The following is a 17,345-nucleotide window of genomic DNA, read 5'->3' on the forward strand; positions in this document are numbered from 1 at the left end:
ATGGTGCTTATTGTGTTAAATGCCGATGCAATTTTTGTGTTTTATCTACACTCTGAAGGTCCACAGATTACAGAATGCATCCAGATGTGCTTCGGAAACTACTACTAGTCTTCCAGTGTACGATCAAAGAGTAGACAGTTTAAGACATTACTCCCATGGAGGAAAGTCCGCATGGTGCTTATTTTGTTCAATGCCGATGTAATTTTTGTGTTTCATCAACACTCTAAAGGTCCACAGATTTCAGATAGCATCCAGATATGCTTCGGAAACTACTACTAGTCTTCCAGGGAACGATCAAAGCGTAGACAGTTTAAGACATTACTCCCATGGAGAGAAGTCCGCATGGTGCTTATTGTGTTCAATGCCGATGCAATTTTTGTGTTTCATCAACACTCTGGAGGTCCACAGATTACAGAATGCCTCCAGATGTGCTTCGGAAACTACTACTAGGCTTCCAGTGTACGATCAAAGCGTAGACAGTTTAAGACATTACTCCCATGGAGAAAAGCCCGCATGGTGATTATTGTGTTCAATGCCGATGCAATTTTTGTGTTTCATCAACACTCTGAAGGTCCACAGATTACAGAATGCATCCAGATGTGCTTCGGAAACTACTACTAGTCATCCAGGGAACGTTTAAAGCGTAGACAGTTTAAGACATTACTCTCATGGAGAAAAGTCCGCATGGTGCTTATTGTGTTCGATGCCGATTCAATTTCTGTGTTTCATCAACACTCTGAGGGTCCGCAGATTACAGAATGCCTCCAGATGTGCTTCGGAAACTACTACTAGTCTTCCAGTGTACGATCAAAGCGTAGACAGTTTAAGACATAACTCCCATGGAGAGAAGTCCGCCTGGTGTTTTTTGTGTTCAATGCCGATGCAATTTTTGTGTTTCATCAACACTCTAAAGGTCCACAGATTACGGGATGCCTCCAGTTGTGCATCGGAAACTACTACTAATCTTCCAGTGAACGATCAAAGCGTAGACAGTTTAAGACATTACACTCATGGAGAAAAGTCCGCATGGTGCCTGTTGTGTTAAATGCCGATGCAATTTTTGTGTTTCATCTACACTCTGAAGGTCCACAGATTACAGAATGCATCCAGATGTGCTTCGGAAACTACTACTAGTCTTCCAGTGTACGATCAAAGAGTAGACAGTTTAAGACATTACTCCCATAGAGGAAAGTCCGCATGGTGCTTATTTTGTTCAATGCCGTTGTAATTTTTGTGATTCATCAACACTCTGAATGTCCACAGATTTCAGAAAGCATCCAGATATGTTTCGGAAACTACTACTAGTCTTCCAGGGAACGATCAAAGCGTAGACAGTTAAAGACATTACTCCCATGGAGAAAAGTCCGCATGGTGTTTTTTGTGTTCAATGCCGATGCAATTTTTGTGTTTCATCAACACTTTGAAGGTCCACAGATTACGGAATGCCTCTAGATGTGCATCGGAAACTACTACTAGTCTTCCAGTGAACGATCAAAGCGTAGACAGTTTAAGACATTACACTCATGGAGAAAAGTCCGCATGGTGCTTATTGTGTTAAATGCCAATGCAATTTTTGTGTTTCATCTACACTCTGAAGGTCCACAGATTACAGAATGCATCTAGATGTGCTTCGGAAACTACTACTAGTCTTCCAGTGTACGATCAAAGTGTAGACAGTTTAAGACATTACTCCCATGGAGGAAAGTCCGCATGGTGCTTATTTTGTTCAATGCCGATGTAATTTTTGTGTTTCATCAACACTCTGAATGTTCACAGATTTCAGAAAGCATCCAGATATGCTTCGGAAACTACTACTAGTCTTCCAGGGAACGATCAAAGCGTAGACAGTTTAAGACATTACTCCCATGGAGGAAAGTCCGCATGGTGCTTATTGTGGTCAATGCCGATGCAATTTTCGTGTTTCATCAACACTCTGATGGTCCACAGATTACAGAATGCATCCAGATGTACTTCGGAAACTTCTACTAGTCTTCCAGGGAACGATCAAAACGTAGACACTTTAAGACATTACTCTCATGAAGAAAAGTCCGCATGGTGATTATTGTGTTCAATGCCGATTCTATTTCTGCGTTTCATCAACACTCTGGTCCACAGATTACAGAATGCCTCCATATGTGCTTCGGAAACTACCACTAGTCTTACAGTGAACGATCAAACCGTAGACAGTTTAAGACATTACTCCCATGGAGAAAAGTCCGCATGGTGCTTATAGTGTTCAATGCAGATGCAATTTTTGTGTTTCATTAACACTCTGGAGGTCCACAGGTAACAGAATGCCTCCAGATGTGCTTCGGAAACTACTACTAGTCTTCCAGTGTACGATCAAAGAGAAGACAGTATAAGATATTACTCCCATGGATAAAAGTCCGCATGGTGATTATTGTGTTTAATGCCGATGTCATTTTTGTGTGTCATCAACACTCTGAAGGTCCACAGATCACAGAATGCATCCAGATGTGCTTCGGAAGCTACTACTAGTCTTCCAGGGAACGATCAAAGCGTAGACAGTTTAAGACATTACTCTCATGGAGAAAAGTCCGCATGGTGCATATTGTGTTCAATGCCGATGCAATTTCTGTGTTTCATCAAAACTCTGATGATCCACAGATTACAGAATGCATCCAGATGTGCTTCGGAAACTACTACTAGTCATCCAGGGAACGTTTAAAGCGTAGACAATTTAAGACATTACTCTCATGGAGAAAAGTCCGCATGGTGCTTATTGTGTACGATGCCGATTAAATTTCTGTGTTTCATCAACACTCTGAAGGTCCGCAGATTACAGAATGCCTCCAGTTGTGCTTCGGAAACTACTACTAGTCTTCCAGGAAACGATCAAAGCGTAGACAGTTTAAGACATTACTCTCATGGAGAAAAGTCCGCATGGTGCTTATTGTGTTCAACTCCGATGCAATTTCTGTGTTTCATCAACACTCTGAGGATCCACAGGTTACAGAATGCATCCAGATGTGCTTCGGAAACTACTACTAGTCATCCAGGGAACGTTTAAAGCGTAGACAGTTTAAGACATTACTCTCATGGAGAAAAGTCCGCATGGTGCTTATTGTGTTCGATGCCGATTCAATTTCTGTGTTTCATCAACACTCTGAAGGTCCACAGATTACACAATGCATCCAGATGTGCTTCAGAAACTACTACTAGTCTTCCAGTGTACGATCAAAGCGTAGACAGTTTAAGACATTACTCCCATGGAGAAAAGTCCGAATGGTGCTTATTGTGTTAAATGCCGATGCAATTTTTGTGTTTCATCTACACTCTGAAGGTCCACAGATTACAGAATGCATCCAGATGTCCTTCGGAAACTACTACTAGTCTTCCAGTGTACGATCAAAGAGTAGACAGTTTAAGACATTACTCCCATGGAGGAAAGTCCGCATGGTGCTTATTTTGTTCAATGCCGATGTAATTTTTGTGTTTCATCAACACTCTGAATGTTCACAGATTTCAGAAAGCATCCAGATATGCTTCTGAAACTACTACTAGTCTTCCAGGGAACGATCAAAGCGTAGACAGTTAAAGACATTACTCCCATGGAGAAAAGTCCGCATGGTGTTTTTTGTGTTCAATGCCGATGCAATTTTTGTGTTTCATCAACACTTTGAAGGTCCACAGATTACGGAATGCCTCTAGATGTGCATCGGAAACTACTACTAGTCTTCCAGTGAACGATCAAAGCGTAGACAGTTTAAGACATTACACGCATGGAGAAGAGTCCGCATGGTGCTTATTGTGTTAAATGCCAATGCAATTTTTGTGTTTCATCTACACTCTGGAGGTCCACAGGTAACAGAATGCCTCCAGATGTGCTTCGGAAACTACTACTAGTCTTCCAGTGTACGATCAAAGAGAAGACAGTATAAGATATTACTCCCATGGATAAAAGTCCGCATGGTGATTATTGTGTTCAATGCCGATGCAATTTTTGTGTGTCATCAACACTCTGAAGGTCCACAGATCACAGAATGCATCCAGATGTGCTTCGGAAGCTACTACTAGTCTTCCAGGGAACGATCAAAGCGTAGACAGTTTAAGACATTACTCTCATGGAGAAAAGTCCGCATGGTGCATATTGTGTTCAATGCCGATGCAATTTCTGTGTTTCATCAAAACTCTGATGATCCACAGATTACAGTATGCATCCAGATGTGCTTCGGAAACTACTACTAGTCATCCAGGGAACGTTTAAAGCGTAGACAATTTAAGACATTACTCTCATGGAGAAAAGTCCGCATGGTGCTTATTGTGTACGATGCCGATTAAATTTCTGTGTTTCATCAACACTCTGAAGGTCCGCAGATTACAGAATGCCTCCAGTTGTGCTTCGGAAACTACTACTAGTCTTCCAGGAAACGATCAAAGCGTAGACAGTTTAAGACATTACTCTCATGGAGAAAAGTCCGCATGGTGCTTATTGTGTTCAACTCCGATGCAATTTCTGTGTTTCATCAACACTCTGAGGATCCACAGGTTACAGAATGCATCCAGATGTGCTTCGGAAACTACTACTAGTCATCCAGGGAACGTTTAAAGCGTAGACAGTTTAAGACATTACTCTCATGGAGAAAAGTCCGCATGGTGCTTATTGTGTTCGATGCCGATTCAATTTCTGTGTTTCATCAACACTCTGAAGGTCCACAGATTACACAATGCATCCAGATGTGCTTCAGAAACTACTACTAGTCTTCCAGTGTACGATCAAAGCGTAGACAGTTTAAGACATTACTCCCATGGAGAAAAGTCCGAATGGTGCTTATTGTGTTAAATGCCGATGCAATTTTTGTGTTTCATTTACACTCTGAAGGTCCACAGATTACAGAATGCATCCAGATGTCCTTCGGAAACTACTACTAGTCTTCCAGTGTACGATCAAAGAGTAGACAGTTTAAGACATTACTCCCATGGAGGAAAGTCCGCATGGTGCTTATTTTGTTCAATGCCGATGTAATTTTTGTGTTTCATCAACACTCTGAATGTTCACAGATTTCAGAAAGCATCCAGATATGCTTCGGAAACTACTACTAGTCTTCCAGGGAACGATCAAAGCGTAGCCAGTTTAAGACATTACTCCCATGGAGGAAAGTCCGCATGGTGCTTATTTTGTTCAATGCCGATGTAATTTTTGTGTTTCATCAACACTCTGAATGTCCACAGATTTCAGATAGCATCCAGATATGCTTCGGAAACTACTACTAGTCTTCCAGGGAACGATCAAAGCGTAGACAGTTTAAGACATTACTCCCATGGAGAAAAGTCCGCATGGTGTTTTTTGTGTTCAATGCCGATGCAATTTTTGTGTTTCATCAACACTCTGAAGGTCCACAGATTACAGAATGCCTCCAGATGTGCATCGGAAACTACTACTAATCTTCTAGTGTACGATCAAAGAGTAGACAGTTTAAGACATTACTCTCATGGAGAAAAGTCCGCATGGAGATTATTGTGTTCAATGCCGATTCAATTTCAGCGTTTCATCAACACTCTGAAGGTCCACAGATTACAGAATGCCTCCAGATGTGCTTCGGAAACTACCACAAGTCTTACAGTGAAAGATCAAAGCGTAGACAGTTTAAGACATTACTCCCATGGAGAAAAGACCGCATGGTGATTATTGTGTTCAATGCCGATGCAATTTTTGTGTTTCATCAACACTCTGAAGGTCCACAGATTACAGAATGCATCCAGATGTGCTTCGGAAACTACTACTAGTCATCCAGGGAACGTTTAAAGCGTAAACAGTTGAAGACGTTACTCTCATGGAGAAAAGTCCGCATGGTGCTTATTGTGTTCGATGCCGATTCAATTTCTGTGTTTCATTAACACTCTGAAGGTCCGCAGATTACAGAATGCATCCAGATGTGCTTCGGAAACTACTACTAGTCTTCCAGTGTACGATCAAAGCGTAGACAGTTTAAGACATAACTCCCATGGAGAAAAGTTCGCATGGTGTTTTTTGTGTTCAATGCCGATGCAATTTTTGTGTTTCATCAACACTCTGAAGGTCCACAGATTACGGAATGCCTCCAGATGTGCATCGGAAACTACTACTAGTCTTCCAGTGAACGATCAAATCGTAGACAGTTTAAGACATTACACTCATGGAGAAAAGTCCGCATGGTGCTTATTGTGTTAAATGCCGATGCAATTTTTGTGTTTCATCTACACTCTGAAGGTCCACAGATTACCGAATGCATCCAGATGTGCTTCGGAAACTACTACTAGTCTTCCAGGGAACGATCAAAGCGTAGACGGTTTAAGACATAACTCTCATGGAGAAAAGTCCGATTGGTGCGTATTGTGTTCAATGCCGATGCAATTTCTGTGTTTCATCAAAACTCGGATGATCCACAGATTACAGAATGCATCCAGATGTGCTTCGGAAACTACTACTAGTCATCCAGGGAACGTTTAAAGCGTAGACAGTTTAAGACATTACTCTCATGGAGAAAAGTCCGCATGGTGCTTATTGTGTTCGATGCCGATACAATTTCTGTGTTTCATCAATACTCTGAAGGTCCGCAGATTACAGAATGCCTCCAGTTGTGCTTCGGAAACTACTACTAGTCTTCCAGTGTACGATCAAAGCGTAGACAGTTTAAGACATAACTCCCACGGAGAAAAGTCCGCATGGTGTTTTTGTGTTCAATGCCGATGCAATTTTTGTGTTTCATCAACACTCTGAAGGTCCAAAGATTACAGAATGCCTCCAGATGTGCATCGGAAACTACTACTAGTCTTCCAGTGAACGATCAAAGCGTAGACAGTTTAAGACATTACACTCATGGAGAAAAGTTTGCATGGTTCTTATTGTGTTCAATGCCGATGCAATTTTTGTGTTTTATCAACACTCTGAAGGTCCACCGATTACAGAATGCATCCAGATGTGCTTCGGAAACTACTACTAGTCTTCCAGGAAACGATCAAAGCGTAGACAGTTTAAGACATTACTCTCATGGAGAAAAGTCCGCATGGTGCTTATTGTTTTCAACTCCGATGCAATTTCTGTGTTTCATCAACACTCTGAGGATCCACAGGTTACAGAATGCATCCAGATGTGCTTCGGAAACTACTACTAGTCATCCAGGGAACGTTTAAAGCGTAGACAGTTTAAGACATTACTCTCATGGAGAAAAGTCCGCATGGTGCTTATTGTGTTCGATGCCGATTCAATTTCTGTGTTTCATCAACACTCTGAAGGTCCACAGATTACACAATGCATCCAGATGTGCTTCAGAAACTACTACTAGTCTTCCAGTGTACGATCAAAGCGTAGACAGTTTAAGACATTACTCCCATGGAGAAAAGTTCGCATGGTGCTTATTGTGTTCAATGCCGATGCAATTTTTGTGTTTCATCAACACTCTGAGGGTTACAGATTACAGAATGCCTACAGATGTGCTTCGGAAACTACCACTAGTCTTACAGTGAACGATCAAAGCGTAGACAGTTTAAGACATTACTCCAATGGAGAAAAGTCCGCATGGTGCTTATTGTGTTCAATGCCGATGCAATTATTGTGTTTCATCAACACTCTGGAGGTCCACAGATTACAGAATGCCTCCAGATGTGCTTCGGAAACTACTACTAGTCTTCCAGTGTAGATCAAAGCGTAGACAGTTTAAGACATTACTCCCATGGAGAAAAGTCCGCATGGTGATTATTGTGTTCAATGCCGATGAAATTTTTGTGTTTCATCAACACTCTGAAGGTCCACAGATTACAGAATGCATCCAGATGTCCTTCGGAAGCTACTACTAGTCTTCCAGGGAACGATCAAAGCGTAGACAGTTTAAGACATTACTCTCATGGAGAAAAGTCCGCATGGTGCATATTGTGTTCAATGCCGATGCAATTTCTGTGTTTCATCACCACTCTGAAGATCCACAGATTACAGAATGCATCCAGATGAGCTTCGGAAACTACTACTAGTCTTCCAGGGAACGTTTAAAGCGTAGACAGTTTAGGACATTACTCTCATGGAGAAAACTCCGCATGGTGCTTATTGTGTTCGATGCCGATTCAATTTCTGTGTTTCATCAACACTCTGAAGGTCCGCAGATTACAGAATGCCCCCAGATTTGCTTCGGAAACTACTACTAGTCTTCCAGTGTACGGTCCAAACGTAGACAGTTTACGACATTACTCCCATGGAGAAAAGTCCGCATGGTGTTTTTTGTGTTCAATGCCGATGCAATTTTTGTGTTTCATCAACACTCTGAAGGTCCACAGATTACAGAATGCCTCCAGACGTGCATCGGAAACTACTACTAATCTTCCAGTGTACGATCAAAGCGTAGACAGTTTAAGACATTACTCCCATAGAGAAAGTTCCGCATGGTGCTTATTGTGTTAAATGCCGATGCAATTTTTGAGTTTCATCTACACTCTGAAGGTCCACAGATTACAGAATGCATCCAGATGTGCTTCGGAAACTACTACTAGTCTTCCAGTGTACGATCAAAGAGTAGACAGTTTAAGACATTACTCCCATGGAGGAAAGTCCGCATGGTGCTTATTTTGTTCAATGCCGATGTAATTTTTGTGTTTCATCAACACTCTAAAGGTCCACAGATTACGGAATGCCTCCAGTTGTGCATCGGAAACTACTACTAATCTTCCAGTGAACGATCAAAGCGTAGACAGTTTAAGACATTACACTCATGGAGAAAAGTCCGCATGGTGCCTGTTGTGTTAAATGCCGATGCAATTTTTGTGTTTCATCTACACTCTGAAGGTACACAGATTACAGAATGCATCCAGATGTGCTTCGGAAACTACTACTAGTCTTCCAGTGTACGATCAAAGAGTAGACAGTTTAAGACATTACTCCCATGGAGGAAAGTCCGCATGGTGCTTATTTTGTTCAATGCCGTTGTAATTTTTGTGTTTCATCAACACTCTGAATGTCCACAGATTTCAGAAAGCATCCAGATATATTTCGGAAACTACTACTAGTCTTCCAGGGAACGATCAAAGCGTAGACAGTTTAAGACATTAATCCCATGGAGAAAAGTCCGCATGGTGTTTTTTGTGTTCAATGCCGATGCAATTTTTGTGTTTCATCAACACTTTGAAGGTCCACAGATTACGGAATGCCTCTAGATGTGCATCGGAAACTACTACTAGTCTTCCAGTGAACGATCAAAGCGTAGACAGTTTAAGACATTACACTCATGGAGAAAAGTCCGCATGGTGCTTATTGTGTTAAATGCCAATGCAATTTTTGTGTTTCATATACACTCTGAAGGTCCACAGATTACAGAATGCATCCAGATGTGCTTCGGAAACTACTACTAGTCTTCCAGTGTATGATCAAAGAGTAGATAGTTTAAGACATTACTCCCATGGAGGAAAGTCCCTATGGTGCTTATTTTGTTCAATGCCGATGTAATTTTTGTGTTTCATCAACACTCGGAATGTCCACAGATTTCAGAAAGCATCCAGATATGTTTCGGAAACTACTACTAGTGTTCCAGGGAACGATCAAAGCGTAGACAGATTAAGACATTACTCCCATGGAGAAAAGTCCGCATGGTGCTTATTGTGGTCAATGCCGATGCAATTTTCGTGTTTCATCAACACTCTGAAGGTCCACAGATTTCAGAAAGCATCCAGATATGCTTCGGAAACTACTGCTAGTCTTCCAGGGAACGATCAAAGCGTAGACAGTTTAAGACATTACTCCCATGGGGAAAAGTCCGCATGGTGATTATTGTGTTCAATGCCGATGCAATTTTTGTGTTTCATCAACACTCTGAAGGTCCACAGATTACAGAATGCATCCAGATGTGCTTTGGAAGATACTACTAGTCTTCCAGGGAACGATCAAAGCGTAGACAGTTTAAGACATTACTCTCATGGAGAAAAGTCCGCATGGTGCATATTGTGTTCAATGCCGATTCAATTTCTGTGTTTCATCAACACTCTGAAGTTCCGCTGATTACAGAATGCCTCCAGATGTGCTTCGGAAACTACTACTAGTCTTCCAGTGTACGATCAAAGTGTAGACAGTTTAGGACATTACTCCCATGGAGAAAAGTCCGCATGGAGCTTTTTGTGTTCAATGCCGATGCAATTTTTGTGTTTCATCAACACTCTGAAGGTCCACAGATTACAGAATGCCACCAGATGTGCATCGGAAACTACAACAAGTCTTCCAGTGAACGATCAAAGTATAGACTGTTTAAGACATTATTCTAATGGAGAAAAGTTGGCATGGTGCTTATTGTGTTCAATGCTGATGCAATTTCTGTGTTTCATCAACACTCTGAGGATCCACAGATTACAGAATGCATCCAGATGTGCTTCTGAAACTACTACTAGTCTTCCAGGGAACGATCAATGCGTAAACAGTTTAAGACATTACTAACATGGAGAAAACTCCGCATGATGTTTATTGTGTTCAATGCCGATGCAATTTTTGTGCTTCATCAACACTCTGAAGTTCCACAGATTACAGAATGCATGCAGATGTGCTTCGGAAACTACTACTAGTCTTATAGGGAACGATCAAAGCGTAGACAGTTTTTAGACATTACTCCCATGGAGAAAAGTTCGCATGGTGCTTATTGTGTTCAATGCCGATGCAATTTCTGTGTTTCATCAACACTCTGAAGGTATACAGATTACAGAATGCCTCCAGATGTGCTTCGGAAACTACTGCTAGTCTTCCAGTGAACGATCACAGCTTAGACAGTTCAAGACATTACTCTCATGGAGAAAGGTCCGCATGGTGCTTATTGTGTTCAATGCCGATTCAATTTCTGTGTTTCATCAACACTCTGAAGGTCCACAGATTACAGAATGCCTCCAGATGTACTTCGGAAACTACTACTAGTCTTCCAGTGAACGATCAAAGCGTAGACAGTTTAAGACACTACTCTCATGGAGAAAAGTCCGCATGGTGCTTATTGTGTTCAATGCCGATTCAATTTCTGTTTTTCATCAACACTCTGAAGGTCCACAGATTACAGAATGCATCCAGATGTTCTTCGGAAACTACCACTAGTCTTCCAGTGTACAATCAAAGCGTAGAAAGTCTAAGACATTACTCCCATGGAGAAAAGTCCGCATGGTGTTTATTGTGTTCAATGCCGATGATATTTTTGTGTTTCATCAACACTCTGATGGTCCACAGATTACAGAATGCATCCAGATGTGCTTCGGAAACTACTACTAGTCTTCCAGGGAGCGATCAAAGCGTAGACAGTTTAAGACATTACTCCCATGGAGAAAATTCGGCATGGTGCTTATTGTGTTCAATGCCGACGCAATTTTTGCGTTTCAACAACACTCTGAAGGTCCACAGATTTCAGAATGCCTCCAGATGTGCTTCGGAAACTACTACTAGTCTTCCAGGGAACGATCAAAGCGTAGACAGTTTAAGACATTACTCCCATGGAGAAAAGTCCGAATGGTGCTTATTGTGATCAATGACGATGCAATTTCTGTGTTTCATCAATACTCCGAAGGTCCATAGATTACACAATGCATCCAGATGTGCTTCAGAAACTAATACTAGTCTTCCAGTGTACGATCAAAGCGTAGACAGTTTAAGACATTACTCCCATGGAGAAAGGTTCTCATGGTGCTTATTGTGTTCAATGACGATGCAATTTTTGTGTTTCATCAACACTCAGAAGGTCCACACTTTACAGAATGCTTATAGATGTGCTTCGGAAACTACTACTAATCTTCCAGTGTACGACCAAAGCGTAGACAGTTTAAGACATAACTCCCATAGAGAAAGTTCCGCATGGTGATTATTGTGTTAAATGCCGATGCAGTTTTTGTGTTTCATCTACACTCTGAAGGTCCACAGATTACAGAATGCATCCAGATGTGCTTCGGATCTACTACTAGTCTTCCAGTGTACGATCAAAGAGTAGACAGTTTAAGACATTACTCCCATGGAGAAAAGTCCGCAAGGTGCTTATTTTGTTCAATGCCGATGTAATTTTTGTGTTTCATCAACACTCTGAAGGTCCACAGATTTCAGAAAGCATCCAGATTTGCTTCGGACACTACTACTAGTCTTCCAGGGAACGATCAAAGCGTAGACAGTTTAAGACATTACTCCCATGGAGAAAAGTCCGCATGGTGCTTATTGTGGTCAATGCTGATGCAATTTTCGTGTTTCATCAACACTCTGATGGTCCACAGATTACAGAATGCATCCAGATGTACTTCGGAAACTTCTACTAGTCTTCCAGGGAACGATCAAAACGTAGACTGTTTAAGACATTACTCTCATGGAGAAAAGTCCGCATGGTGATTATTGTGTTCTATGCCGATTCAATTTCTGCGTTTCATCAACACTCTGAGGGTCCACAGATTACAGAATGCCTCCAGATGTGCTTCGGAAACTACCACTAGTATTACAGTGAACGATCAAAGCGTAGACAGTTTAAGACATTACTCCCATGGAGAAAAGTCCGCATGGTGATTATTGTGTTCAATGCCGATGCAATTTCAGTGTTTCATCAACACTCTGAAGGTCCACAGATTACAGAATGCATCCAGATGTGCTTCGGAAACTACTACTAGTCTTCCAGGGAACGATCAAAGCGTAGACAGTTTAAGACATTACTCTGATGGAGAAAAGTTCGCATGGTGCATATTGTGTTCAATGCCGATGCTATTTCTGTGTTTCATCAACACTCTGAAGATCGACAGATTACAGTTTGCATCCAGATGTGCTTCGGAAACTACTACTAGTCTTCCAGGGAACGATCAAAGCGTAGACAGTTTAAGACATTACTCTGATGGAGAAAAGTCCGCATGGTGCATATTGAGTTCAATGCCGATGCTATTTCTGTGTTTCATCAACACTCTGAAGGTCCACAGATTTCAGAATGCCTCCAGATGTGCTTCGGAAACTACTACTAGTCTTCCAGGGAACGATCAAAGCGTAGAGAGTATAAGACATTACTCCCATGGAGAAAAGTCCGAATGGTGCTTATTGTGATCAATGACGATGCAATTTCTGTGTTTCATCAACACTCTGAAGGTCCACAGATTACACAATGCATCCAGATGTGCTTCAGAAACTACTACTAGTCTTCCTGTGTACGATCAAAGCGTAGACAGTTATGACATTACTCCCATGGAGAAAAGTTCGCTTGGTGCTTATTGTGTTCAATGCCGATGCAATATTTGTGTTTCATCAACACTCAGAAGGTTCACAGGTTACAGAATGCTTCCAGATGTGCTTCGGAAACTACTACTAATCTTCCAGTGTACGATCAAAGCGTAGACAGTTTAAGACATTACTACCATAGAGAAAGTTCCGCATGGTGCTTATTGTGTTAAATGGCGATGCAATTTTTGTGTTTCATCAACACTCTGAAGGTCCACAGATTACAGAATGCATCCAGATGTGTTTCGGAAACTACTACTAGTCTTCCAGTGTAAGATCAAAGTCTAGACAGTTTAAGACATTACTCCCATGGAGAAAAGACCGCTTGGTGCTTATTTTGTTCGAGCCGATGCAATTTTTGTGTTTCATCAACGCTCTGAAAGTCCACAGATTACAGAATACCTCCAGATGTGCATCGGAAACTACTACTAGTCTTCCAGTGAACGATCAAAACGTAGACAGTTTAAGACATTACTCTCATGGAGAAAAGTCCGCATGGTGCATATTGTGTTCAATGCCGATGCAATTTTTGTGTTTCATCAACACTCTGAAGGTCCACAGATTTCAGAATGCCTCCAGATGTGCTTCGGAATCTACTACTAGTCTTCCAGGGAAAGATCAAAGCGTAGACAGTTTAAGACATTACTCCCATTGAGAAAAGTCCGAATGGTGCTTATTGCGATCAATGACGATGCAATTTCTGTGTTTCATCAACACTCTGAAGGTCCACAGATTACACAATGCATCCAGATGTGTTTCAGAAACTACTACTAGTCTTCCTGTGTACGATCAAAGCGTAGACAGTTTAAGACATTACTCCCATGGAGAAAAGTTCACATGGTCCTTATTGTGTTCAATGCCGATGCAATTTTTGTGTTTCATCAACACTCAGAAGGTCCACAGGTTACAGAATGCATCCAGATGTGCTTCGGAAACTACTACTAGTCTCCCAGTGTACGATCAAAGAGTAGACAGTATAAGACATTACTCCCATGGAGAAAAGTCCGCATGGTGCCTATTTTGTTCAATGCCGATGCAATTTCAGTGTTTCATCAACACTCTGAAGGTCCACAGACTACAGAATGCATCCAGATGTGCTTCGGAAACTACTACTAGTCTTCCAGGGAACGATCAAAGCGTAGACAGTTTAAGACATTACTCTGATGGAGAAAAGTCTGCATGGTGCATATTGTGTTCAATGCCGATGCTATTTCTGTGTTTCATCAACACTCTGAAGATCGACAGATTACAGAATGCATCCAGATGTGCTTCGGAAACTACTACTAGTCTTCCAGGGAGCGATCAAAGCGTAGACAGTTTGAGACATTACTACCATGGAGAAAAGTCCGCATGGTGCATATTGTGTTCAATGCCGATGCTATTTCTGTGTTTCATCAACACTCTGAAGGTCCACAGATTTCAGAATGCCTCCAGATGTGCTTCGGAAACTACTACTAGTCTTCCAGGGAACGATCAAAGCGTAGAGAGTATAAGACATTACTCCCATGGAGAAAAGTCCGAATGGTGCTTATTGTGATCAATGACGATGCAATTTCTGTGTTTCATCAACACTCTGAAGGTCCACAGATTACACAATGCATCCAGATGTGCTTCAGAAACTACTACTAGTCTTCCTGTGTACGATCAAAGCGTAGACAGTTATGACATTACTCCCATGGAGAAAAGTTCGCTTGGTGCTTATTGTGTTCAATGCCGATGCAATATTTGTGTTTCATCAACACTCAGAAGGTTCACAGGTTACAGAATGCTTCCAGATGTGCTTCGGAAACTACTACTAATCTTCCAGTGTACGATCAAAGCGTAGACAGTTTAAGACATTACTACCATAGAGAAAGTTCCGCATGGTGCTTATTGTGTTAAATGGCGATGCAATTTTTGTGTTTCATCAACACTCTGAAGGTCCACAGATTACAGAATGCATCCAGATGTGTTTCGGAAACTACTACTAGTCTTCCAGTGTAAGATCAAAGTCTAGACAGTTTAAGACATTACTCCCATGGAGAAAAGACCGCTTGGTGCTTATTTTGTTCGAGCCGATGCAATTTTTGTGTTTCATCAACGCTCTGAACGTCCACAGATTACAGAATACCTCCAGATGTGCATCGGAAACTACTACTAGTCTTCCAGTGAACGATCAAAACGTAGACAGTTTAAGACATTACTCTCATGGAGAAAAGTCCGCATGGTGCATATTGTGTTCAATGCCGATGCAATTTCTGTGTTTCATCAACACTCTGATGGTCCACAGATTACAGAATGCATCCAGATGTGCTTCGGAAACTACTACTAGTCTTCCAGGGAACGTTTAAAGCGTAGACAGTTTAAGACATTACTCTCATGGAGAAAACTCCGCATGGTGCTTATTGTGTTCGATGCCGATTCAATTTCTGTGTTTCATAAACACTCTGAAGGTCCGCAGATTACATAATGCCTCCAGATGTGCTTCGGAAACTACTACTAGTCTTCCAGTGTACGATCAAAGCGTAGACAGTTTAAGACATTACTCCCATGGAGGAAAGTCCGCACGGTGTTTTTTGTGTTCAATGCCGATGCAATTTTTGTGTTTCATCAACGCTCTGAAATTCCACAGATTACAGAATACCTCCAGATGTGCATCGGAAACTACTACTAGTCTTCCAGTGAACGATCAAAACGTAGACAGTTTAAGACATTACTCTCATGGAGAAAAGTCCGCATGGTGCATATTGTGTTCAATGCCGATGCAATTTTTGTGTTTCATCAACACTCTGAAGGTCCACAGATTTCAGAATGCCTCCAGATGTGCTTCGGAATCTACTACTAGTCTTCCAGGGAAAGATCAAAGCGTAGACAGTTTAAGACATTACTCCCATTGAGAAAAGTCCGAATGGTGCTTATTGCGATCAATGACGATGCAATTTCTGTGTTTCATCAACACTCTGAAGGTCCACAGATTACACAATGCATCCAGATGTGTTTCAGAAACTACTACTAGTCTTCCTGTGTACGATCAAAGCGTAGACAGTTTAAGACATTACTCCCATGGAGAAAAGTTCACATGGTCCTTATTGTGTTCAATGCCGATGCAATTTTTGTGTTTCATCAACACTCAGAAGGTACACAGGTTACAGAATGCATCCAGATGTGCTTCGGAAACTACTACTAGTCTCCCAGTGTACGATCAAAGAGTAGACAGTTTAAGACATTACTCCCATGGAGAAAAGTCCGCATGGTGCCTATTTTGTTCAATGCCGATGCAATTTCAGTGTTTCATCAACACTCTGAAGGTCCACAGACTACAGAATGCATCCAGATGTGCTTCGGAAACTACTACTAGTCTTCCAGGGAACGATCAAAGCGTAGACAGTTTAAGACATTACTCTGATGGAGAAAAGTCTGCATGGTGCATATTGTGTTCAATGCCGATGCTATTTCTGTGTTTCATCAACACTCTGAAGATCGACAGATTACAGAATGCATCCAGATGTGCTTCGGAAACTACTACTAGTCTTCCAGGGAGCGATCAAAGCGTAGACAGTTTGAGACATTACTACCATGGAGAAAAGTCCGCATGGTGCATATTGTGTTCAATGCCGATGCTATTTCTGTGTTTCATCAACACTCTGAAGGTCCACAGATTTCAGAATGCCTCCAGATGTGCCACGGAAACTACTACTAGTCTTCCAGTGAACGATCAAAGCGTAGAGAGTATAAGACATTACTCCCATGGAGAAAAGTCCGAATGGTGCTTATTGTGATCAATGACGATGCAATTTCTGTGTTTCATCAACACTCTGAAGGTCCACAGATTACACAATGCATCCAGATGTGCTTCAGAAACTACTACTAGTCTTCCTGTGTACGATCAAAGCGTAGACAGTTATGACATTACTCCCATGGAGAAAAGTTCGCTTGGTGCTTATTGTGTTCAATGCCGATGCAATTTTTGTGTTTCATCAACACTCAGAAGGTCCACAGGTTACAGAATGCTCCAGATGTGCTTCGGAAGCTACTACTAATCTTCCAGTGTACGATCAAAGCGTAGACAGTTTAAGACATTACTACCATAGAGAAAGTTCCGCATGGTGCTTATTGTGTTAAATGCCGATGCAATTTTTGTGTGCATCAACACTCTGAAGCTCCACAGATTACAGAATGCATCCAGATG

This window comes from Schistocerca gregaria, chromosome 9, assembly GCF_023897955.1.
Source record: "Schistocerca gregaria isolate iqSchGreg1 chromosome 9, iqSchGreg1.2, whole genome shotgun sequence".
Lineage (NCBI taxonomy): Eukaryota > Metazoa > Arthropoda > Insecta > Orthoptera > Acrididae > Schistocerca > Schistocerca gregaria.